The 26,452-nt window shown below is 37.2% G+C and overlaps 1 protein-coding gene and 1 long non-coding RNA gene across 3 annotated transcripts in view; one reads left to right on the top strand and one right to left on the bottom strand.

Moving 5' to 3' along the window:
• Positions 1-13,117, top strand: part of LOC116750737 — a 61,473-nt gene extending 48,356 nt beyond the window's left edge. Inside the window, exons 3-4 of the long non-coding RNA XR_004349081.1 lie at positions 570-639; positions 12,216-13,117. This is a non-coding gene — a long non-coding RNA (uncharacterized LOC116750737). The remainder of the gene's footprint in view (positions 1-569; positions 640-12,215) is intronic.
• KIAA0825 (KIAA0825 ortholog) overlaps positions 1-26,452 on the bottom strand; it is a 416,193-nt gene that overhangs the window by 19,102 nt on the left and 370,639 nt on the right. The window lies entirely within an intron of this gene.

The raw sequence follows: 26,452 nt of genomic DNA, 5'->3' as shown, positions 1-26,452 counted from the left end.
TCTATTCTTTGCTCATTTATTCAGCTTTCTTCTCACTATAGCCAATTACCAACCTTATCAGTCCATTTCCTTTTATTTATATTTTAGTCGAATGAGTGTCATAACAGGAAGGAAGTATGAATACCCTTTAATACTTACAGATTTTTTTTCAAATTTAAACATCTTTCTTGCTGAGCAGAATTAATGCACTGACTCACTCCCACAGCTATCACCCTGGATGCCCTTTTTCTATTTCATTACCATTTTGTGTATGAACACATCACTGGTGTGGTATTTATCTTGATAGGTAGTGAAAAAACAGTCTTGCCTCAAAAAGCCATGCCATGTTTCCAGCCCTTGTTTATAAGGCATCTTCCAGCAGCAATCTCACTGCAGAGTTGCATGTACTAAATGGTGGCCCAACTCAGATCACTGGTATTCTCCCTGAGTAAAATCCTATGTATGCTGTCAATTTAATTGGTGCCACAGATAACTGTGACCCTTTTTCCCCTTCAACTGCTTATAGTCATTTTAAGATCTGTCATCACAGCTTAAGGTATGATTATATCTAATAATGCTTTATTTTGCAGTGGGTATATCACAGTTATTGCCATATACAGAAAATTCTGACTGACATTTCCAGAGCTTTTTGGTGACAGAGTAAGTAAAGCAGTATATTACCTCTTTCTATGACTGCCAGGTGAATAACCCAACACAACTACCTAATATCTTGAGAGAAGGCCTTACTATTTTGGAGAGCCTTTTCCCCCATTTCACATCCCCACAGCACTGCCCTTTATCCCTCTCCTCTGAGTTTATCTCCCTAATTTAAATTCTAACTTCAGATATATCAGTTGACTAATATTAAACTTAACTTCCAAAAGGAGTCCATTTAAATACCTTCCTTCTGTACTTAATGATACAGATTTAAGGTCGAATATTTGTCATTTTTTAATGGAAATAGCTAGGAAGCATTAAAAAATAAAGTGAACAATTGGCATTGAAATATCTGGTAAACAAAATCATTTCAGTTATTTCTGTCCTACCACCTAACCTATTTGCCGTAACCTATGAATTTGGCCAAAATGCAGGAAGTCTAATTCAAGCTGACATTCAAAGGTTATTCTCATTAATGTCTAAATTTTCGTGTTGAGTTCCTGCTACTGTATTACAATTCCGATTTCCATATCAAATTTATTAAGTTTTCTTTACTGTTAAAATCCATCATTGGCCCAGCAATATACAGTAGAACCAATAATGTCTATTAATGTTTAATATGCCTAACTCTGTTGTAAATTCAGTTTCTAAAAACAAGGTCTTTGCCAGCCCTTTTATTTATAGGCAATAGAGTATACTCAAGAGGATCTTACCTAACAATTTAGAATTATCATTACAAAATGTAAAAAGCCTGTTGTGGGCCAATTCGTCTTTCACATTAGCCAGAAGATGAACTTTGCCCAAAGAATTCTTTGGAAATATAGTATATTAATGACCCAATGGAATAAACACTTGACCATCAAAAAGCACTGAGTTTGAAAAATTGCTTTATCTTAACCCTGCTTTATACAACATAAACAGATTCATTACTGCTGAAATATGCTGCATCTCTAATTTCATTTTCACAAAACTTCAACACACCACTGCAGAATCCCGATTAGTTCTCTCAGTAAATAACTATGGCATTACCATTATTATTGTTCACTGGAAGTCCCTATTTAGAAGAAGAACAACAGGGAAATTACTACACGGTATTCCCCACCCCCAGCAAACACATAAAAACACAAGTACACACACACCCATAGATAATAAAACACTGGAAAATGATAAGAATATTCAAGAAAATGCTTTATCTTTAGCTGTGATTCAGCTATTCAGCTAACTTTATCTAATGGTATATTATTCCATTATTTTTAAAACCCAGGAAAAATATTAGCAATTGAATATTATGAGGAAAAATGTCAACCTAATTATGAAATGAAATTAAGCTATCAAGCAATGGAATACTGTGAATCATTAACCTTAAATTCTGTATTACATGGAAGCAGAAAGCAGATTTCAGATAAAAGGCTCAGACTGCATACTGTGAAATATTTTACTTTTACCTGCTCCTAGATTCTGTGGGTTTCTTTTCTGTTTCTTTTTCTTTCCTTAATAACTCAAATTTTCAATTACTAGAATTTCATTCCCATTCAGTTGCTATTAAGCTAGCATTGCCTGTGGGATCTAGAAATTGAATTGATAAAGTATAACCAACCTTTTTATAGAGAAGGGCCATTTCTAAAATCCTCTAAACTCTCCTAAGCTTTGAAATTCTTGGTGTTGTGTTGTGGAATCCATTAATGTTATAGAGGGAAAGTGACAAAAGATAGTAATGCAAGACTCTAGGTACCTATGCTTTAAGTCATGAGTCATGATGCTGTCAAATGGATGGGTATTACAATTTGCTAGGTGATGGTAATTAACTAGTCTAGACTCCTTTCAAAAACTACTAAGCTACTTAGTGAATGTTTCTTAGAAGCTATACAAACTTCATAGATCAGATAACTGAACAAAATACTGGCATATAGAAAAATATTTTTGGAGTGCCTACTATGAGTCAGGCAATATATCAGGCACAGGGGGATAACACCGTGAATACAATAATTATTGCTCCTTCTCTTATGGAACTTATATCTGTGGCAAAGAAATTTTGGGCAAGTAATCAAATTGAATGAATTAATGAATGGCAGTAACTACAAAAGTCAATGGTCATGTCTTTTATATTTCAATAATTTTTATGTTTTCTATATATGGATCCTGCATATTTTGGTTAGGGTTATTCCTAGAAATTTTATGGTGTGTATGTTGCTATTATCCAGAGATTTTTTTTTTTTTTTTTACTATATCTTCAGTTTCTTACTGGGATATTGATATTTTTCAATATTTTTCTTATATTTCATAGCCTTACTGATTTCTAAGAGGATTTTATGTGGTATTTTGGGGTTTTCTAAGAAATATTTTCTGCAGTTAATAACCATTTTCCCCTTTTCCTCTCCAGCAGTTAGTCCATTACTTCTGATTTATGTCTTATTCCACTAGCCAGAAATTCTGGAAGAATGTTAAATAGATTGGGAATTCTGTTCCCCCTTGATTTTCATAAGAGTTCTGGTTTTATAATTTATATTATATGATGTGATCTGTCTTCTTAGATATCCTTTCTTTATGAAAAGGAAGTTTCCTTCCTTCTTTTCCTTAAGATTTTGTCTGTTAGGAATGGTGTTTTGTTTTGTTTTGTTTTCAACTTCTTAATTATGATTTCCTTCTCAGTTGGCTAGAATATGATTTTAAGTAATTTTTTTCAAAAAGGCCATTTGATGCTATAGTTTTAAAATTCTTGAATGAGAATTCCACTGCCATCACACATAAACATCTAGGAGGGCATACAATTCTTAGGTTACAACTTTTCTCCTTAAAATGCTATAGACAGGTAGGAATGCAAAATTGAACAGCCACTTGAGGTAGTGTTTTTGGCAGTTTATTAAAAAGTTAAATATACATCTACCATATAACCCTGCTATCCCACTCCTAGGTGTCTTCCTAAGACAAAAAGAAATTTACATTCAGATAAAACCCTATAAACAGGGGGGACCTTGAAGATGGCGGAAGAGTAAGACGCGGAGATCGCCTTCCTCCCCACGGATACACCAGAAATACATCCACACGTGGAACAACTCCTACAGAACTCCTACTGAAGGCTGGCAGAAGACCTCAGACCTCCCAAAAGGCAAGAAACTCCCCACGTAACTGGGTAGGGCAAAAGAAAAAACAGAGACAAAAGAATAAGGACGGCACCTGCACCAGTGGGAGGGAGCTGTGAAGGAGGAAAAGTTTCCACACACTAGGAAGCCCCTCCGCGGGCGGAGACTGCGGGAGGCAGAGGGGGGAGTTTCGGGACCGCGGAGTAGTGCACAGCGACGGGTGCGGAGGGCAAAGCGGGGAGATTCCTGCACAGACGATCGGTGCCGACCAGCACTCACCAACCCGAGAGGCTTGCTGCTCACCCGCCGGGGCGGGCGGGGCTGCGAGCTGAGGCTCGGGTTTTGGTTTTGGACGGAGCTCAGGGAGAGGACTGGGGTTGGCGGCTTGAACATAGCCTGAAGGGGTTAGTGCACCACGACTAGCCGGGAGGGAGTTCGGGGGAAAAGCCTGCACCGGCCGAAGAGGCAAGAGACTTTTTCTTCCCTCTTTGTTTCCTGGTGCGCGAGGAGAGGGGTTTAAGAGCGCTGCTTAAAGGAACTCCAGAGACGGGCGCGAGCCGCGGCTGAAAGCGCAAACCCCAGAGACGGGCGCGAGCCGCGGCTAAAACCGCGGACCCCAGAGACGGGCGGGAGACGCTGGGGCTGCTGCTGCCGCCACCAAGGGGCCTGTGTGCGAGCACAGGTCACTCTCCACACCCCTCTTCCGCGGAGCCTGTGCAGGCCGCCACTGCCGGGTTCCCGGGATCCGGGGACAGCTTCCCCGGGAGTACGCACGGCGGGTCTCAGGCCGGTGCAACGTCACGCTGCCTCTGCCGCCGCAGGCCCGCCCCGCACGCAGTGCCCCTCCTTCCCCCATCCGCCAACCCCCGGCCTGAGTGAGCCGGAGCCCCCGAATCAGCGGCTCCTTTAACCCCGTCCTGTCTGAGCGAAAAAACAGACGCCCTCCAGCGACCTACACGCAGAGGCAGGGCCAAATCCAAAGCTGAGCTCCTGTGAGCTGTGAGAACAAAGAAGAGAAAGGGAAATCTCTCCCAGCAGCCACAGAAGCAGCGGATTAAAGCTCCACAATCAACTTGATATACCCTGCATCTGTGGAATACCTGAATAGACAAGGAATGATCCCAAATTGAAGAGGTGGACTTTAGGAGCGAGATCTATGATTTTTTTCCCTTTTCCTCTTTTTGTGAATGTGTACGTGTATGCTTCTGTGTGAGATCCTGTCTGTATACTCTTGCTTCCACCATTTGTCCTAGGGCTCTATCCGTCCATGACTTTTTTTTAAAAATTCTTTTTCTTAATAATTAAGTTTAATTGTAATAACTTTATTATACTTTACCTTCGTTCTTTCTTTCTTTCCTTCCTTCCTTCCCTCCTTTAGACAACGAATCACCCCAAATTGAGGAGGTGGTCTCAGGGAGCAGGATTTATGATTTTTTCCCCCTTTACCTCTTTTTGTGAAGGTGTATGTGTATGCTTCTGTGTAAGATTTTCTCTGTATAGCTTTGCTTCCAACATTTGTCCTAAGGTTCTATCCGTCCCTTTTTTTTTTTTTTTCTAAATATTTTTTAATTCAATAACTATATTATACTTTATTTTATTTTTACTGTATCATCTTTCTTTCTGTCTTTTTTCCTTCTTTCCCTCCTTCCTTCCTTCCTCCCTCCCTCCCTCCTTTCTTTCCTTCTTTGCTTCTTTCTTCCTTCCTTCCTTTCCTCCTTTCCTTCTTTCTTTACTCATACTTCTACTAATTCTCCCTACTTTTTCTCCCTTTTATTCTGAGCTGTGTGGATGAAAGGCTCTTGGTGCTCCAGCCAGGAGTCAGGGCTCTGCCTCTGAGGTAGGAGAGCCAACTTCAGGACACTGGTCAACAAGAGACCTCCCAGCTCCACATAATATTAAACGGTGGAAATCTCCCAGAGACCTCCATCTTAACACCAGCACCCAGCTTCACTCAACGACCAGCAAGCCACAGTGCTGGACAACCTATGCCAAACAACTAGCAAAACAGGAACACAACCCCACCCATTAGCAGAGAGGCTGCCTAAAATCATAATAAGGCCACAGACACCCCAAAACACACCACCAGACGTGAACCTGCCCACTAGAGAGACAAGATCCAGCCTCATCCAGCACAACACAGGCACTAGTCCCCTCCACCAGGAAGCCTACACAACCCGCTGAAACAACCTTAGCCACTGGAGACAGACATCAAAAACAACGGGAACTACGAAAGTGCAGCCTGCAAAAAGGAGACCCCAAACACAGTAAGATAAGCAAAATGAGAAGACAGAAAAACACACAGCAGATGAAGGAGCAAGATAAAAACCCACCAGACCTAACAAATGAAGAGGAAATAGGCAATCTACCTGAAAAAGAATTCAGAATAATGATAGTAAGGATGATCCGAAATCTTGGAAGTAGAATGGACAAAATGCAAGAAACAGTTAACAAGGACCTACAAGAACTAAAGACGAAACAAGCAACGATGAACAATGCAATAAATGAAATTAAAATCACTCTAGATAGGATCAATAGCAGAATAACTGAGGCAGAAGAACGGATAAGTGACCTGGAAGATAAAGTAGTGGAAATAACTACTGAAGAGCAGAATAAAGAAAAAAGAATGAAAAGAACTGAGGACAGTCTCAGAGACCTCTGGGACAACGTGAAACGCACCAACATTCGAATTATAGGGGTTCCAGAAGAAGAAGAAAGAAAGAAAGGGACTGAGAAAATATTTGAAGAAATTATAGTTGAAAACTTCCCTAATATGGGAAAGGAAATAGTTAATCAAGTCCAGGAAGCACAGAGGGTCCCATACAGGATAAATACAAGGAGAAACACGCCAAGACACATATTAATCAAACTGTCAAAAATTAAATACAAAGAAAGCATATTAAAAGCAGCAAGGGAAAAACAACAAATAACACACAAGGGAATCCCCATAAGGTTAACAGCTGATCTCTCAGCAGAAACCCTACAAGCCAGAAGGGAGTGGCAGGACATACTGAAAGTGATGAAGGAGAATAGCCTGCAACCAAGACTACTCTACCCAGCAAGGATCTCATTCACATTTGATGGAGAAATTAAAACCTTTACAGACAAGCAAAAGCTGAGAGAGTTCAGCACCACCAAACCAGCTTTACAACAAATGCTAAAGGAACTTCTCTAGACACGAAACACAAGAGAAGGAAATGACCTATAGTAGCGAACCCAAAACAATATATAAAATGGAAATAGGAACATACATATCGATAATTACCTTAAATGTAAATGGACTAAATGCTCCCACCAAAAGACACAGATTGGCTGAATGGATACAAAAACAAGACCCTTATATATGCTGTCTACAAGAGACCCACTTCAGAACTAGAGACACATACAGACTGAAAGTAAGGGGATGGAAAAAGATATTCCATGCAAATGGAAACCAAAAGAAAGCTGGAGTAGCAATTCTCATATCAGACAAAATAGACTTTAAAATAAGGACTATTAAAAGGGACAAAGAAGGACACTACATAATGATCAAGGGATCGATCCAAGAAGAAGATATAACAATTGTAAATATTTATGCACCCAACATAGGAGCACCTCAATACATAAGGCAAATACTAACAACCATAAAAGGGGAGATCAACAGTAACACATTCATAGTAGGGGACTTTAACACCCCACTTTCACCCATGGACAGATCATCCAAAATGAAAATAAATAAGGAAACACAAGCTTTAAATGATACATTAAACAAGATGGACTTAATTGATATTTATAGGACACTCCATCCAAAAACAACAGAATACACATTTTTCTCAAGTGCTCATGGAACATTCTCCAGGATAGATCATATCTTGGGTCACAAATCAAGCCTTGGTAAATTTAAGAAAACTGAAATTGTATCAAGTATCTTTTCCGACCACAACGCCATGAGACTAGATATCAATTACAGGAAAAGATCTTTAAAAAATACAAACACATGGAGGCTAAACAATACACTACTTAATAATGAAGTGATCACTGAAGAAATCAAAGAGGAAATAAAAAAATACCTAGAAACAAATGACAATGGAGACACAACGACCCAAAACCTATGGGATGCAGCAAAAGCAGTTCTAAGGGGGAAGTTTATAGCAATACAAGCCCACCTTAAGAAGCAGGAAACATCTCGAATAAACAACCTAACCTTGCACCTCAAGCAATTAGAGAAAGAAGAACAAAAAAACCCCAAAGCTAGCAGAAGGAAAGAAATCATAAAAATCAGATCAGAAATAAATGAAAAAGAAATGAAGGAAACAATAGCAAAGATCAATAAAACTAAAAGCTGGTTCCTTGAGAAGATAAACAAAATAGATAAACCACTAGCCAGACTCATCAAGAAAAAAAGGGAGAAGACTCAAATCAATAGAATTAGAAATGAAAAAGGAGAAGTAACAACTGACACTGCAGAAATAAAAAAAATCATGAGAGATTACTACAAGCAACTCTATGCCAATAAAATGGACAATCTGGAAGAAATGGACAAATTCTTAGAAATGCACAACCTGCCAAGACTGAATCAGGAAGAAATAGAAAATATGAACAGACCAATCACAAGCACTGAAATTGAAACTGTGATTAAAAACCTTCCAACAAACAAAAGCCCAGGACCAGATGGCTTCACAGGTGAATTCTATCAAACGTTTAGAGAAGAGCTAACACCTATCCTTCTCAAACTCTTCCAAAATATAGCAGAGGGAGGAACACTCCCAAATTCCTTCTACGAAGCCACCATCACCTTGATACCAAAACCAGACAAGGATGTCACAAAGAAGGAAAACTACAGGCCAATATCACTGATGAACATAGATGCAAAAATCCTCAACAAAATACTAGCAAACAGAATCCAACAGCACATTAAAAGGATCATACACCATGATCAAGTGGGGTTTATTCCAGGAATGCAAGGATTCTTCAATATACGCAAATCTATCAATGTGATAAACCATATTAACAAATTGAAGGAGAAAAACCATATGATCATCTCAATAGATGCAGAGAAAGCTTTCGACAAAATTCAACACCCATTTATGATAAAAACCCTCCAGAAAGTAGGCATAGAGGGAACTTTCCTAAACATAATAAAAGCCATATATGACAAGCCCACAGCAAACATCATCCTCAATGGTGAAAAACTGAAAGCATTTCCACTAAGATCAGGAACAAGACAAGGTTGCCCACTCTCACCACTCTTATTCAACATAGTTTTGGAAGTTTTAGCCACAGCAATCAGAGAAGAAAAGGAAATAAAAGGAATCCAAATCGGAAAAGAAGAAGTAAAGCTGTCACTGTTTGCAGATGACATGATACTATACATAGAGAATCCTAAAGATGCTACCAGAAAACTACTAGAGCTAATCAATGAATTTGGTAAAGTAGCAGGATACAAAATTAATGCACAGAAATCTCTGGCATTCCTATATACTAATGATGAAAAATCTGAAAGTGAAATCAAGAAAACACTCCCATTTACCATTGCAACAAAAAGAATAAAATATCTAGGAATAAACCTACCTAAGGATACGAAAGACCTGTATGCAGAAAATTATAAGACACTGATGAAAGAAATTAAAGATGATACAAATAGATGGAGAGATATACCATGTTCTTGGATGGGAAGAATCAACATTGTGAAAATGACTCTACTACCCAAAGCAATCTACAGATTCAATGCAATCCCTATCAAACTACCACTGGCATTTTTCACAGAACTAGAACAAAAAATTTCGCAATTTGTATGGAAACACAAAAGACCCCGAATAGCCAAAGCAATCTTGAGAACGAAAAAAGGAGCTGGAGGAATAAGGCTCCCTGACTTCAGACTATATTACAAAGCAACAGTAATCAAGACAGTATGGTACTGGCACAAAAACAGAAAGATAGATCAGTGGAACAGGATAGAAAGCCCAGAGATAAACCCACGCACATATGGACACCTTATCTTTGATAAAGGAGGCAGGAATGTACAGTGGAGAAAGGACAGCCTCTTCAATAAATGGTGCTGGGAAAACTGGACAGTTACATGTAAAAGTATGAGATTAGATCACTCCCTAACACCATACACAAAAATAAGCTCAAAATGGATTAAAGACCTCAATGTAAGGCCAGAAACTATCAAACTCTTAGAAGAAAACATAGGAAGAACACTCTATGACATAAATCACAGCAAGATCCTTTCTGACCCACCTCCTAGAGTAATGGAAATAAAAACAAAAATAAACAAATGGGACCTAATGAAACTTCAAAGCTTTTGCACAGCAAAGGAAACCATAACCAAGACCAAAAGACAACCCTCAGAATGGGAGAAAACATTTGCAAATGAAGCAACTGACAAAGGATTAATCTCCAAAATTTACAAGCAGCTCATGCAGCTCAATAACAAAAAAACAAACAACCCCATCCAAAAATGGGCAGAAGACCTAAATAGACATTTCTCCAAAGAAGATATACAGAATGCCAACAAACACATGAAAGAATGCTCAACATCATTAATCATTAGAGAAATGCAAATCAAAACTACAATGAGATATCATCTCACACCAGTCAGAATGGCCATCATCAAAAAATCTAGAAACAATAAATGCTGGAGAGGGTGTGGAGAAAAGGGGACACTCTTGCACTGCTGGTGGGAATGTGAATTGGTTCAGCCACTGTGGAGAACAGTATGGAGGTTCCTTAAAAAACTACAAATAGAATTACCATATGACCCAGCAATCCCACTACTTGGCATATACCCTGAGAAAACCAAAATTCAAAAAGAGTCATGTACCAAAATGTTCATTGCAGCTCTATTTACAATAGCCAGGACATGGAAACAACCTAAGCGCCCATCATCGGATGAATGGATAAAGAAGATGTGGCACATATACACAATGGAATATTACTCAGCCTTAAAAAGAAATGAAATTGAGCTATTTGTAATGAGATGGATAGACCTAGAGTCTGTCATACAGAGTGAAGTAAGTCAGAAAGAAAAAGACAAATACCGTATGCTAACACATATATATGGAATTTAAGGGAAAAAAATGTCATGAAGAACCTAGGGGTAAGATAGGAATAAAGACGCAGACCTACTGGAGAACGGACTTGAGGGTATGGGGAGGGGGAGGGGTGAGTTTTGACAGGGCGAGAGAGAGTCATGGACATATACACACTAACAAACGTAGTAAGGTAGATAGCTGGGGGGAAGCAGCCGCAAGGCACAGGGATATTAGCTCGGTGCTTTGTGACAGCCTGGAAGGGTGGGATGGGGAGAGTGGGAGGGAGGGAGACGCAAGAGGGAAGACATATGGGAACATGTGTGTATGTATAGCTGATTCACTTTGTTATAAAGCAGAAACTAACACACCATTGTAAAGCAATTATACCCCAATAAAGATGTTTAAAAAAAAAAAAAAAAAAAAAAAAAACACAATGGCAATACTGCCACACAATACAATGGCTACTAAAATTAATAGGTAAAAGTTTATGCAGAAATTGGATATTTGCATAAGGTCAAAGTATCTCCCTCAAATATTTAGTAATTACAGAGGAAAAAGAGTAACAACATTAGAGAATCCTAACAAACACCAGCTTAACTAAGTGACCAAGAGTAACATCACCAGTAATAAGACTTACTGATGTTATTTAATACCTGATATGAGACACTGAGAAGGGCCCATTGCCTCTATGGTTTCCTTACCAATAATGCACAACCTTAATCTAACGAGAAAGCATCAGACAAACAAATTGAGGCACAGTCTACAAAAATAACTGACCAGTACCCTTCAAAAGTGTCAAGGTCATGAAAGACAAAGACTCAAGAACTGGCATAGATTGGAGGAGACTAAGGAGCCATGACAACTAAATGCAATGTGGGATCCCGGAACAACGAAAGGACAATGGTAGAAAAAAGTTCTGTACTTTAGTTAAGAGTAGTATCCTAAGGTTGATTTCTTAGTTTTGATAAGTGTTTTTTGGTTATGTAAGATGTTAAACATAAGGGGAATCTGGGTGAATGGTAAATCTGTGTACTATTTTTGTCACCTTTCTTTAAGTTAAAGATGGCACTAAAAAAATGCTGTAGATGTGCCATCATCTCATAGCACTTAATGCTTCAGAGAAGTTTAAGCCCAGCCTAATTTTGTCCCTTTTTAGGTAACCTGCTTTATTTTTTCCTTCCTGGATGCTTTAAATCTGTTTTCCTCTTTCTTAAAATTAACTACATATAAAGATTAATTTGATTTTCTTTAGTGCCAACTTAAATCCTTTTACTTTTTTCCAAATCTTATCCACTTCCGTTGTTACTTTGGCCTCTTGTTATTGCATCTCATTGCTTCTCTTGCATTACATATTGTAACCTACGGGTTTCTACAGTTTGTTCAGAGGCTTGCCTTATATGCTGTGGAGGATACTAGATTGTTCTAACCTTTTTGTCTGATCCCCATATTAAGCATGTTTCTGTGTGTTTGTTTATTTGTTTTTCAGAGTGATTTTCACATTCCCTCAAGCTGGAGCATATTTTCACAAGCACTATTTGGGTTCTTTGGTCATTCATCTTTAAAGTAAGAGAACTCCATCTAGACCACTTCCATCATCTTGTGATTCATGGAAAACCATTGACAACAGGATTACTGACTGATCTTGGAGTTGTTAGTTTTTATCAGTTTTAGTGTTTTTATAGTTATTTCATTGGGTGGTTGTAAGAGGTTTTACTAGGGGGTGTTAGGTAGCACGCACTTTCAATCAAGCTACCTATTCAAAATGTCGGCATTTTTGCAGTATCTCCCAAGATGTTTCTGTTGAAGAATAATATTTGTACTGTGAGAGTTATATCTGGAACTCCTGTACTCCAGAATCAAAACCAAAAATGTGAAGCAATAGGTTCTATTTCACAGGCTAATTAAAGCAAGAGATTTGGTATTTCTTTACAAAAAGAATGATGAAGGTAGATAGTGGCCTGGAAACCAGTGAACCTGATTGCAAAATGAATATTTAAAAGCCCCTCTGATTTAATGTGCTCTTGTTTCCGTTCCCTTTATTCTTTACAAAGACAAAGAGTCCTCTGTAAATATTGCTTTAAGGATTATCAGGCTTCAATTTTCAATTTTGTCCAAAGGCCATAATTTAAACCATAATATTGGCTTTACAAATGTAAACAGTGATTGAACCTCTTTCCTTTAGCTAATAGAAATGCCAATGAAATTAGAGTCAATTAAATAATTGCTTTATTAACCTAATGTATTACTGCTGTAAGACGTGCTGTGACTCATCCAGTCAGGAGGGGAGCTAGGAGAGAACAAAACTACATCAACATAAAGACAATGGAAACCAGCATTTTGTAAAAACTTGATCCAATAAAAAGAATAAAACATTTATTGAAATTTTGATATATCAATTTCATTCTTTATAGTTTAACCATGACCGAAGATGGAAAACTCCTAAGAGATTTTAAAGGTTAAAGGTCTTTCAGAATATGTTAAATGTCCCCTCTTCTGCCAAGTTTTCTCTGTCTACCTCTGTCTCCAGACTCCTCCTCTGCTTCTCTCAAGCAAGATATCTCACTTTTTCCTTTATGGTAATACAGAGGTATGTGATTACTGACTTCTAGTGTTATATACCTTGAGAGATGATTTGCAATTATTTTTTAAACTTCTGTATTCCCTACCATGTGGTCCCCTGCCTTTTTGAGGACTGAATTTATTATCTCAATAATTTCAGAACCTAGTGAAGTATTATACCTGGTAATACCACTAAGCAAATACTTGAGGAATGAGTGAGTAAATAGGTAGGCAGCACTGTGGTATCTCTAGGAAGGTGCAGAGCAGGTTCTCAGTAATTAAAGCCTTTCTTGTAGCTCACCTTTCTCCTGCTGTGCCCCAAGTGTTCTCGTATACCTGAGCACAGAACAGCAAGAGGAGAATTTTGTGGGTCTTCTTTTTCTGACCCTGTTTCAGACTACACCAAAAGTATGGCCAGAGTTGGCTACTTTGGAAAGGTGTTATGGATGTTAATGATGGAAGGATGGATGAAAAGATGGAAGGAAGGAAGCAGGGGTTCAAAGAAGGATGACCATGTATTGGGTGCTATGTTATCCCTTCCATATATATTATTTAATTTAATCCTAAAACAACTATTCAGAGTAAATATTATTATCCCTATTTTTACAATTAAGGAAACTGGGACTTTTAAATGTACTTCTTTGTACCAGGCCACACAGCTGTCCAGTGGCCAAGCTAGAATTTAAATTTCAGTTGGCTCATTCAAAACTCAGTGCTTTTCTTAGAATACGGGAATTAAGGAAGTTTTAGTTCTACAAAACTGTAATGACCCATTCTGTGAGTATCCTAAACTTGATGCAGTTTTATTTTTCAGCTTTGAACAATAGGATTCAGAAATATTTGCCTGTCATTTCTATCACACTTAGTTTTGTTTGGTAGTCATTCATCTGTTGGACATTTACTAAGCCCAAGCACACTTGGAACACAAGTATGCCTAGGACACAGTCCCTGGACTCAAGTTCCTTTGCCCTTTTCTTAGAAGAATTCTCATTCTGGAAAGCCAACCTACTTGCCATCCCATTTATGGTTTCTTTACTTTCTCTTCTGCCTTTTTTTTTTTTTTTTTTTGCGGTACGTGGGCCTTTCACTGTTGTGGCCTCTCCCGTTGCGGAGCACGGGCTCCGGACGCGCAGGCTCAGCGGCCGTGGCTCACGGGTCTAGCCGCTCCGCAGCATGTGGGATCTTCCTGGACCGGGACATGAACCCGTGTCCCCTGCATTGGCAGGCGGACTCTCAACCACTGCGCCACCAGGGAAGCCCTCTTCTGCCTTTTAACAAGTTCCCTAGCCACAAAAACATACACCTCATACTCCTTATATTAGAATATTTTATCTGCTTTCTGTTCTTAGTCTAAAAGGAAGGCTCATATCTTCTCCAAGGTCAACAGAAATCTCCTATTGTTTATACATGAAAATATTTAAGAAACTTAGGTACAGATTTTGTACTATTATCATGTAAGTTATATTAACGGGGAGTGAAATTGACTTTACAAACTACTTATATATGTACATATATACATGTACATATATATGCATATAGTCTTTAGAAAGTATTAGACTCTAAACATTCAACTCAGAGGAAACTTAATCTTTGGTATCTCTTTAAGTCATATTTTATCTTAAGTTTGTACCTTCTGTATTTTGTCTATGAAGAATCTACAACTCAGAATGACTTCCAAAGCATCTGCTCAAAGTATTGGCATAGAAAAGGGATTAGGACTTAAAATTAGAAAACATGAGCTTCAGTCCTATCATTCACCATCAAGTCACTTAATCTTTCTGCATCTTTTCTAATCTGGAAAATGGAAATAATAACAGTAGTAGTAGCTACCTTGTAACATTATTTGGAGGATCAAATGATATTATTAAATGAAGCGTTGCAGAGCACTATACAAATGTATTACAGATCCATAATCCCTTATCTGAAACCCCTGAGGTCATTTTCAGAATTCAGACCTTTTTTTAGATTTTAAAAAAGGTAATACAATACACATTCTTTTTATTAGGAAGCATTCCCAACAGGGTCTAGGGCAGTACCCTATAACCCAATATATTAATATATTTGCAGCAAAACATATAAACATTTATTTTAAGTGGAATAAATTAAGACTATAAATTTACAAAGACTTTCAGCTTAAGAGCTTTCTGTAGTTCAGAATTGCAGATAAAGAATTGTGGGTCTCTGTTTTATCTGCATATAAGTTTAGGCCATTTAAAATTTTTAAAAAACTCTATGTAACTTTTAATGATTAGGATTGATTTCATTTAGTATAGTACAGATAATTCATACTTTCGCTTTTATGGTTTTCTTTCCTTACTGGTATATCAATGCCAGTATTTACTGACGTTCATAAAGTAGTGAATACTATTTACATTTGGAAGAAGAGAAGAGGTAAGAGGAGATCTTTCAGAACAATAAATGATAGCGATGTTTAGGTAAGCAAGGAATGAGTGACAACAAATAAGTCAATCTGCAGGTGTTTATGTTGTTTGTGGTATACAAAATAAGAGAGAAAATGTATGTGAAAAGTACATTGTAAAGTTAGGAATACTATGTGCCCTGCATTGTACTTGACATTATGGGGAAACAAATTCGACAAAGGTTCTGGTCTCTGCCCTTGTGGACCGTACGATCCAGCACAGAGATAGAGCTAATGTGTAAAAATGAAGGGAGTTATTGAGAGCTAAGCATTCTCCATTCATTAGAAATTGGTATGGATAGGAGCTGACAGAAAAGGTTTTGTGAAGGAAGTAGTACTTGAAGGACACCTTCAGTTCAGATAGAGTAAAGATGATTGAGCAACAATGTCATGTCAAGCAAAGACATGAGGGTAGGAACATGTGTTCCAGAGGCAGAAAAGGGCCAGTGTGTACAGAGCAACAAATGAATCTTAAGTCATGTAGTAGAGCCATTTGTGGAGGGATTTAAAAGCCTAGTGGGGGTAGTTTGGAATTGATGGGCCAAGCAGTAGGAAATCCCTGCACGTGCTTGTGCTAAGGAATGAAATCCTGAATTCGGACAAGCTTAGTTTGACAATGAAATATAAAACTTAGTCAGAATTGGGAAAGACTGGAAACAAAGAGGTTGTTGAAATAATCCACGCAGGCAGGTAATAAGGATAAGACGGGTGTGAGGAAGGGGAAGGGTTGACATGGCTAGAGAGCTGTCGAATAAGAAGAAGAAAAGGTAAATTTGAAATATCTGGTTAGAGGGCATGGAGACAAGCAATAAAGAAAACTGGCATTTTTCACCAATTCAGATTCAGACTGGCAAGCCAGTTGATGCAGACAGGGACAGACAGTGAAAAGAGGAGTCTACTGGGGGTATGGGAGGGGAGGAGAAAAAGATGAAAAACAAAGAAAACTGAGATCAGAGAGTTATTTTTAAAAAAGCAAATTACAGGACCTAAACTCCCTCATATTCTTCACTGATTATTTTGTCAGTGATGATTAATGTTCAGAAATGATGGTGACTCCAAGTCATCATAACATTCTCAATCATAAAAAAAGAAAACCCACAAATCCAGCACAATGTACACCAAGATAATAAGACAGAACACTTTTATAACACATTTTATAAAGACTGTCACCAAGTGTTGAAACAAAAACCTGCAGAGTTACCCAGAGTTAACTTAGGGTTATTCAGAAAAATGCAAATTAACTAGAACATGCTATTCCAAAGCACAAACAAGATAGTCATAGAACCCTGGAATGGGAAGAGACTTTGAGGCATTGATTTTAATTTGCAAGTGTTCAGACCTCTCTAATTGATGAAGAGTTTATACCTAATTGTCAGAAAACTCTTCCTTATATCATACTGATATCTCTTTAACTCATATCCATTAGTAAAAATCACACTCTGAAACAACTCAAAACAAGACCATCTCCTGTGGTAGGTGAGTGACTGCCTAGAGCCAGAGGTGGGAAATGTATTGAGAGCAAAGAGAACTTTTTAGGATGACGGAACTCTTCTGTATCTTGACTGTAGAGGTACAAACTATTTAATTCAATTTACTTGTATGAAATTACCAAAATTCATTAAATTGTACACTTGGAATTTCAAACAAAGACTATCTTCCATATTAGGTAAGAGCCCTTCAAGTATTTGAAAACAAATATACTTTTCTTTATTAATTGTACTTATATATTTGGATATTTAAGATGCAAATACTTGATCCAGAACATGTTAGTTAATTTGCTCAGCATGGAATGACTAGCAGGACTTTTTTTTTTTTTTTTAAAGAAAACAATTACTAAAAAACTTAAATATAATAAATAGGAAACAAAATATAAAATAAGCAGATAATTTGATAGTTATTTATATAACATCTCTTAGGTCACAATCAGTAATTTAAGAAGATTATCTTCAATAGATTGCCTGCTTCATTCCAAGGTCCTAGAAATGCTCAATTTTCTGTAATTTAGCATTAGTTTGGAAAATACAGTGTTGAAGATAAAAGACACTTTATGAAAGAGTGAATGGAAGCCCAAAAGAAGCAATAAGTTGGGCATTTGTATAACCATAGTGGAAAGGCGCCATTTGGTTAATATATTAACTTACATTCAGTAGATGTTTCTGTCCCTATAACCTTTGACATTCTATTAGTAATATTAGTAGTTTCATATCAGGTTGATTAAATTGACCACTAAGGTGGGTGAGGTTGGTAGAAAGGCAGACAAAAGAACATACTTGTTAGTTGCCCTGAAAATTTTAAAAGTATCAAAATGACATTGACCTTTCCAATGAGCATGATTTATAATCACATTTAATTGCATGTTTCCCACCAATCACCTTCATTTCCATTATCCAGTAGTTATATGGAGTTATTACAATCGAAAAAACAAAGAAACAAAAATCACAGAATAACTCCTTTATGTTTGTATCTTTTGATACCGAAGCCTAGAGCAGTGTTTTCATGATAAAGGAGACTGAATCACTTCTAAAACTTTTAGCCAGCTTTGGGCCTCCTTTGGCCTATTATGAAAAAGAAAAGATCTAAACAGTAAAATGACTAATACGTTTATTAGTCATTTGCACACCATTTGACTAAACATTATTTATAATTCTGTAGTTGAGGAAAAAAACTAGATGTACAAATCATTAAAAGATGAAAGGATACGGTATAGATAAAAGACCTCATTTGAACTATACCATTTGAATTCTTGAGAAACTCCACATGTAAAAATTATTTTAGGAATGCCCTTTATTGAAGTGTTACCTATATACAGTAATATTAATGAATTTTAAATGAACAGTTTAATGAATTTTGGCAGTTTCATACAATTAAATTGAATTAAATTGTTTGGACCACCACAATCAGAAAAAGAGGAGTTCCCTCATCCTAAAGTTTTCTCATGCCGCTTTGCTCTCAATAAAATTTCCCAACTGTGGCTCTAGGCAGTCACTTGATCCACTTTGTGTCATAGCATTTCATATTATTGGAATCTTATAGTACCTGGACTTCAGTTTTTAATTTTTACACATAGCAAATTTTTGAGATTCATTCATGTTTTTGAGTTATTAATATTTTGTTCCTTTTTATTGCTGAGTAGTATTTCATTGTAGAGATATACCACAGTTTATCCATTTCACAGTTGATGGATATTTGGGTTGCCGCCCTTTTTGCTGTTATGGATAATGCCGCTATGAACACTTGCAACCATATCTTTGTGTGGACATGTGTTTTTACCACACTAGGAGTGAATTGCTGGGTACAGTGATAAATATAGGTTTAACCCAATGAAGTACTGTCAGACTGTTTTCCAAAGCAGCCGTACCATTTTTCATTCCTAACAGCAATGTATGGAAGTTCCAGTTGATTTACAGTGTTGGGTTAGTTTTAGGTATACAGCAAAATGATTCAGTTATACATAGATATGTCTATTCTTTCTCAGATTCTTTTCCCTTATAGGTTATTACAAAATATTGAGTATAGGGCTTCCCTGGTGGCGCAGTGGTTGAGAGTCTGCCTGCCGATGCAGGGGATGCGGGTTCGTGCCCCAGTCTGGGAGGATCCCACGTGCTGCGGAGTGGCTGGGCCCATGAGCCATGGCCACTGAGCCTGCACGTCCGGAGCCTGTGCTCTGCGATGGGAGAGGCCACAACAGTGAGAGGCCCGCGTACAGAAAAAAAAAAAAAAAAATATTGAATATAGTTCCCTGTGCTATACAGTAGGTCCTAGTTGGTTATCTATAATAGTTTATATATAGTAGTGCGTATATGTTAATCCCAAGCTCCTAATTTATCCCTCCCTGACCTTTCCCCTTTGGTAACCATAAGTTTGTTTTCTATGTCTGTGGATCTATTTCTGTTTTGTAAATAAGTTCATTTATATCATTATTATTATTATTTTAGATTCTACCTATAAGTGATATCATGTGATATTTGTCTTTTGCTGTCTGGCTTACTTCACTTAGTATGAAAATTCTGTGTCCATCCATGTTGTTGCAAATGGCATTATTTCATTCTTTTTTATGGCTGAGTAATATTCCATTACATTGGCTGTACCAATTTACATTCTTACCAGTGGTGTAGGTTGGTTCCTTTTTCTCCACACCCTCCACACCTTTTTCATGATGGCCATTCTGACTGGTGTGAGGTGATACCTCACTGTAGTTTTGATTTGCATTTCTCTAATAATTAGTGATGTTGAGCATCTTTTCATGTACCTGTTGGCCATCTATATGTCTTTTTTGGAGAAATATCTATTTAGATCTTCTGCCCATTTTTTGACTAGTTTGTTTGTTTATATTGAGCTGTATGAACTGTTTGTATGTTTTGGAAATTAAGCCCTTCTTGGTGGCATCATTTGCAAATATTTTCTCCCAGTCCATAGGTTGTCTTTTAGTTTTGTTTATGCAAGAAGAAGTAAAACTGTCACTGTTAGCGGATGACATGAGACTATACATAGAAAATCCTAAAGACACTACCAGAAAACTATTAGAGCTCATCAATGAATTCAGTAAAGTTGCAGGATGCAAAAGTAATACACAGAAATCTGTTGCATTTCTACTAACAGCAAAAGATCAGAAAGAGAAATTAAGGAAACAATCCCATTAATCATCACATCAGAAAGAATAAAATATCTAGGAATAAACCTATTTAAGGAGTCAAAAGACCTGTACTCCAAAAACTATAACATGCTGATGAAGAAACTGAAGATGACACAAACACATGGAAAGATATACTTTGTTCTTGGATTGGAAAAATCAATATTGTCAAAATGACTATACTACCCAAGGCAATATACAGATTCAGTGCAATCCTTGTCAAACTACCAATGCCATTTTTCACAGAACAGAGCAAAACTTTTGAAAATCTGTATTGAAATACAAAAGACCCTAAATAGCCAAAGCAATCTTGAGAAAGAAAAATGGAGCTGTAGGAATTAGGCTCTCTGACTTCAGACTATATTACAAAGCTACAGTAATCAAAACAGTATGTTACTGGCACAAAAACAGACATATAGATCAATGGAACATGATAGAAAGCCCAGAAATAAACTCACACACCTATGGTCAATTAACCTAGACAAAGGAGGCAAGAATATACAATGAAGAAAAGACAATCTCTTCAGTAAGTGGTGCTGGGAAAACTGGACAGCTGCATGTAAAAGAATGAAATTAGAACATTCTCTAACTCCATACACAAAAATAAACTCAAAATGGATTAAAGACCTAAATGTAAGACTGGATACTATAAAACTCTTAGAGGAAAACATAGGCAAAACACTCTTTGATATAAATTGCAGCAATATTTTTTTGGATCTGCCTTTTACAGTAATGAAAATAAAAACAAAAATAAACCAATGGGACCTAATTAGTCTTAAAAGCTTTTGCACAGCAAAGGAAACCATAAACAAAATGAAAAGATAACCGACAGAATGGGAGAAAACATTTGCAAATGAAGTGACTGACAAGGGATTAATCTCCAAAATATACAAACAGCTCGTGCAGCTCAATATCAAACAAAAAACAACCCAATCAAAAAAATACGTAGAAGATGTAAAGAGACATTTCTCCAGAGAAGATATACAGATGGCCAAAAAGCATGAGAAAAGATGCTCAACATTGCTAATTATTAGAGAGATGCAAATCAAAACTGCAATGAGGTATCACCTCACATCAGTCAGAATGGCCATCACCAAAAAGTCTACAAACAATAAACACTGGAGAGGGTGTGGAGAAAAGGGAACCCACCTACACTTTTGGTGGGAATGTAAACTGATACAACTACTATGGAGAACAGTATGGACATTCCTTAAAAAACTAAGAATAGAACTACCACATGACCCTGCAATCCCATGCCTGGACATATATTTGGAGGAAACCATAATTTGAAAAGATACATGCACCCCAGTGTTCATTGCAGCACTGTTTACAATAGCCAAAACATGGAAGCAACCTAACTGTCCAATGACAGAGGAATGGATAAAGAAGATGTGATACATGTATACAATGGAATATTACTCAGCCATAAAAAAGAATGAAATTATTCCATTTGCAGCAACACGGATGGACCTAGAGATTATCATACTAAGTGAAGTCAGAAAGAGAAAGACAAATATCATATGATATCACTTATATGTGGAATCTCAAAAAAGTTATACAAATGAACTTATTTACAAAACAGAAACAGACTCACAGACTTGGAAAGAAAACTTATGGTTACCAAAGGGGAAATGTGGGGGGGAGGCATAAATTAGGAGTTTGGGATTAACATATACACACTACTATATATAAAACAGATAATCAACAAGGACCTACTGTATAGCACAGGGAGCTCTAGTCAATATTCTGTTATTATCCTATATGGGAAAAGAATCTGCAAAAGAATGGATATATGTACATGTATAACTGAATCACTTTCCTATACACCTTTGTGTTTTTCTTACTGAGTTGTAAGAGTTCTTTATGTTTTCTAGATTCAAGCTCTTTGTCATAAATATTCTGTGAAAATCTCTCTCCAACCTTGGCATGGATTTCTGTTTTCTTAACTTTGTCTTTTGGAAGACAAAATTTTTAATCTCAATGAGAATCCACTTTAAACTTTATTTCTTCTTTTACAGTTCATGCTTTTTATGTCCTATTTAATTTTTGTCCAACATTTTACCTAATCTGGTATCTCAGATATTTTCTCTCCTGTGTTTTCCTTTAGAAGTTTAATAGTTTAGGTTCTCATATTTAAGCCTAGTACTAATTTTGAGCTAATCTTTGTGGAAGTTTTGAGGTAAGGATCAAGGCTAATATTTTTCCCCACACAGATATCCAATTATTCTAGTACTATTTGTTGAAAAGACTATGTTTTTTTTTCTCCATTGAACTAGCTTGGTATCTTTCTCAAAAATAAATTGATCATGTAATTGTGGATTATAAAAATTTTCATTGTCAAGTGTTTGTTGCTAGTTTATAAAAATGCCAGTTTTTATTTCTACCTTGTATCCTGCAAATTTTCTAAATTTATTCGTTAGATTTATTTATTATTTATTTGAAGTATAGTTGGATTTACAATGTTGTGTTAGTTTAAGGTGTACAGCAAAGTGATTCAGTTATATACATGTATATATTCTTCTTCAGGTTCTTTTCCATTATAAGATTTAATAGCTATTTTGTGGATCCCTTAGGGTTTTCTACATTTATGTCATGTCATCTGCAATTATGGACACTTTACTTTTACCTTTTTCTATTTGCATGCATTTTATTTCATTTGCTTGTTTTATTGCACTGGCTAGGATCTTCAGTAAATGTTAAATAAAAGACATCATTGCCTTGTTGCTGAGTATTATGATCTCTGAATATTATGTTAGCAGTAGGTTTTTCACAGGAGCCATTAATCAAGTTGAGTAAGTTCACTTTTGTTCCTAGTTTGCTCACAGTTTTTTTTTTTTTTTTTTTATCATGAAATGGTTTTGTCAAATGTTTTTCTACATCTATCGCAACGATCATATGGTGCTTCTCCTATACTTTTTTTTTTTTTGCGGTACACGGGCCTCTCACTGTTGTGGCCTCTCCCATTGCGGAGCACAGGCTCCGGACGCGCAGGCTCAGCGGCCATGGCTCACGGGCCCAGCCGTTCCGGGGCATGTGGGATCTTCCCAGACCGAGGCACGAACCCATGTCCCCTGCATTGGCAGGCGGACTCTCAACCACTGCGCCACCAGGGAAGCCCTCTCCTATACTCTTTTGATATGTAAACTGCATTGATTGATTTTCAAGCACATGTAAATAATCTGACTTAAAAATAGAACATACGAAGGCTAGAACATAATAATGTCATTAAAAATGGAAAATAGGGCTTCCCTGGTGGCGCAGTGGTTGGGAGTCTGCCTGCCGATGCAGGGGACGCGGGTTCGTGCCCCAGTCCGGGAGGGTCCCACATGCCGCGGAGCAGCTGGGCCCGTGAGCCATGGCCACTGGGCCTGTGCGTACGGAGCCTGTGCTCCACAACGGGAGAGGCTGCAGCGGTGAGAGGCCCGCATACCGCAAAAAAAAAAAAAAAAAAAAAAAAAGAAAAAAAAAGGAGACTAAAAATGTGTCCTAATATTACTTATTTAATATAACTTTCCTTTAATCAGCCCCAAAATATCAAATGTAAGTTATATTACTTAATATAGGTTGGATTGGGACCAACTCAAAGGAAAGAAAGTATCTAATGTTTTCCTTTCTTTTCTAATTTAAAACTTTTTATGTTTATTGAAAGTGCTCATTTCTAGTTGTTTTGACAGTGCATTAAAAAGTTGACAACTCCATATTGCATTCATTTAAAAAAATTGCAAGTCATTTGCCTAAAATCACATTTTTTTCTAGAGAAAAAGAGCTTGTCTTTAGGTAACTTATTTGTACCTGATTATGTAGGAAAATTGAATCCACAGCTAAAAGTTTTAGCAATGATTCAGTTTCCTTTACAGTAAAAACAAAAATATTTCTGTGATTAAATTTAACTGCGGTATTGGGCTACTGCCTGATGCTTTTGATTCCATGAAAGTTTAATTTCATTCTAGACAGAAAACACTTGGGTGATTAGGGGCAGTAATAAGTACCCATTCCCACAAAAACTGAACATAAAATGAAACAATTCATCATACAAAAAATAGCCTCCATAGAAATACAGTTTCCTGAAAGGTAAATTATAAAAGTATGCATTTAGCCAATCATTTTAAATACCATAATTATACAGGCTGCTCATCAAAAGACTTTTAAGACTCATTAAAATCATAAAACAATTCTAATTAAATCCATATTTAAATTAAGTTTCTATAACTAACCTACAGGGTACTTTAAATCAAACAAAAAAAAAGTTGTATAAAAGATCCAATTAATTGTAAGTTTTTGTAAGAATTAAAGCCTAATTACTCTATGATTAAGTTTCCCCCAAATGTAATCATCAATGGCTCTATTCAGAAGATTTAGCCTTCTGTACCCCAGATGCCAGTGGAGGGCCACAGTCTGTCTTTGACACCAGCAAATCTATTCGTCTGAAACCAGCATGACTGTGGAAACTTTACCACCCCCCCCACTGAGGAACCAAGCAGTGAGAACAAACAAAGCTGCATATTTTATACAGATAAATGTCTCCCTATCTGCAGAGGTCCCTGTCTGATTAAATGGATTCATGTTCATCAGCAAATTTTTAAAAAAATCCATCTTCAGAACAGGTTTTGAAAACAATGGTCATTTCAAAGCTTCCCAAGCCAAAGGGAAAAGATGCACAAGAAAAGAATAAGATTTGCAGCTTACAGAAAAAGAGAACTAGGCCTTCTAAGGAGACAGCACTAAAGCATTTCCTTCTAACCCTATGCAACTCTTCTTTCTTACTCAGCTACTTGAAATGTTTTTCATTTTTATTAGCCCAACTTCCCACGGGAAAGAAAATTAAAAAAAGCTCTGTGACATCGCTGCCTCTTGTGTGTTCTCTGAAACTAATTAACCCTATGAAGTTATTAGGGCAGCATCATTTTTTCTATGACATCACACAAGGTGAAGGTCACTTCTATAATAATCTTGGCTTCATTCATGTGGTGCATACCCCACAAAATATAATTTATTGTAATTTCCCCAGTGCCCTGATAGCAAAGTGATTAGTTATGGTACATAAAAAGTTCAGATGTATAACATGATTTATAGCCTCTCTTTCTGATAATCTAATTTTCTTTTATGGTAAAATGAAATTTACTATTTATGTTTTATAGATTGTTATTTTGAGGAAATGACTATTTAAAGTACCTTCATATGGACACTTGCTGATTGCACAGTATCTGGAAGCAGAAGCATCCAAATGGTTGGGATATAAAGGCAGTTTTTTAATCCAGCTGACAAGAACTTTTTCTGAACTATCCTGTCTGTGCTGGTGGCAGAATGTTTGTCTGGTGACAGGTTAAGTTAGGCCAGAGCAACCTGCCATCCACTTCAACAGACATCAGGGTAAGAAATGGTGGCTCTGGGCAGATGGAGCTGATGAGTTCGGGATCCAGCTACAGCAAGACTTCCTTCCCTTCAAGTGCACTGTCCCTGACTCGAAAAGTCCCTAGCTCTTTGCCATAAAAACCTCTTTCCAGACTTTTTAGTTGTGGAATTGACTTTCCTGCATGTCTCTGCTTTTAGAGAAGGGACCTTTTAGAGCTTTGACCCTTAAATCGCTTCTCCTCTACTCATTACTATATCATCTTCAATTTCATTGTGCTTAAATCGTGTTATATTAATGCTAAGTTCAGGTGTTAATACTGAAAATGGTTTCTACTCTAAGAGAAAGCTCCCTCCCCCACCCCCAGTTGATTTGAGAGGCTCATATGAAGGGTGAAATCAGCACACATAGTCACTACAGAAAAGGGTAGACTGGAGAGGAAATGTGAGCAGGCTTAGGTAGGTGAGACAAAGTGTGGTCCATTCATCTGGCTCCTGACTATGAAGAGGTAAGGACATGAAAAAAGCTGTATCTACCATGGTGACTTGCCAGGCCCAGGGGGAGGGGGTGGCTTTCTTTGCCTGTATCAGGTGTAAAATGGAACAGCACCTGTGATCCCTGGTGATAAGGATGCTGTATTGGTAAGCCACACAGCTAATAATAATGTCTGTTAATTATTAAGTACTTATGAAACACTTTACATGTACTGATTCTTTCAATCATCACAATTATAAAGCAGTTAGTACTGTACCCACATTTTATAGC

Source organism: Phocoena sinus, chromosome 3 (assembly GCF_008692025.1).
Source record: "Phocoena sinus isolate mPhoSin1 chromosome 3, mPhoSin1.pri, whole genome shotgun sequence".
Taxonomy (NCBI): Eukaryota; Metazoa; Chordata; class Mammalia; order Artiodactyla; family Phocoenidae; genus Phocoena; species Phocoena sinus.
The sequence above is the reverse complement of the archived record's forward strand: the minus strand, read 5'-3'. Positions and strand labels throughout refer to the sequence as shown.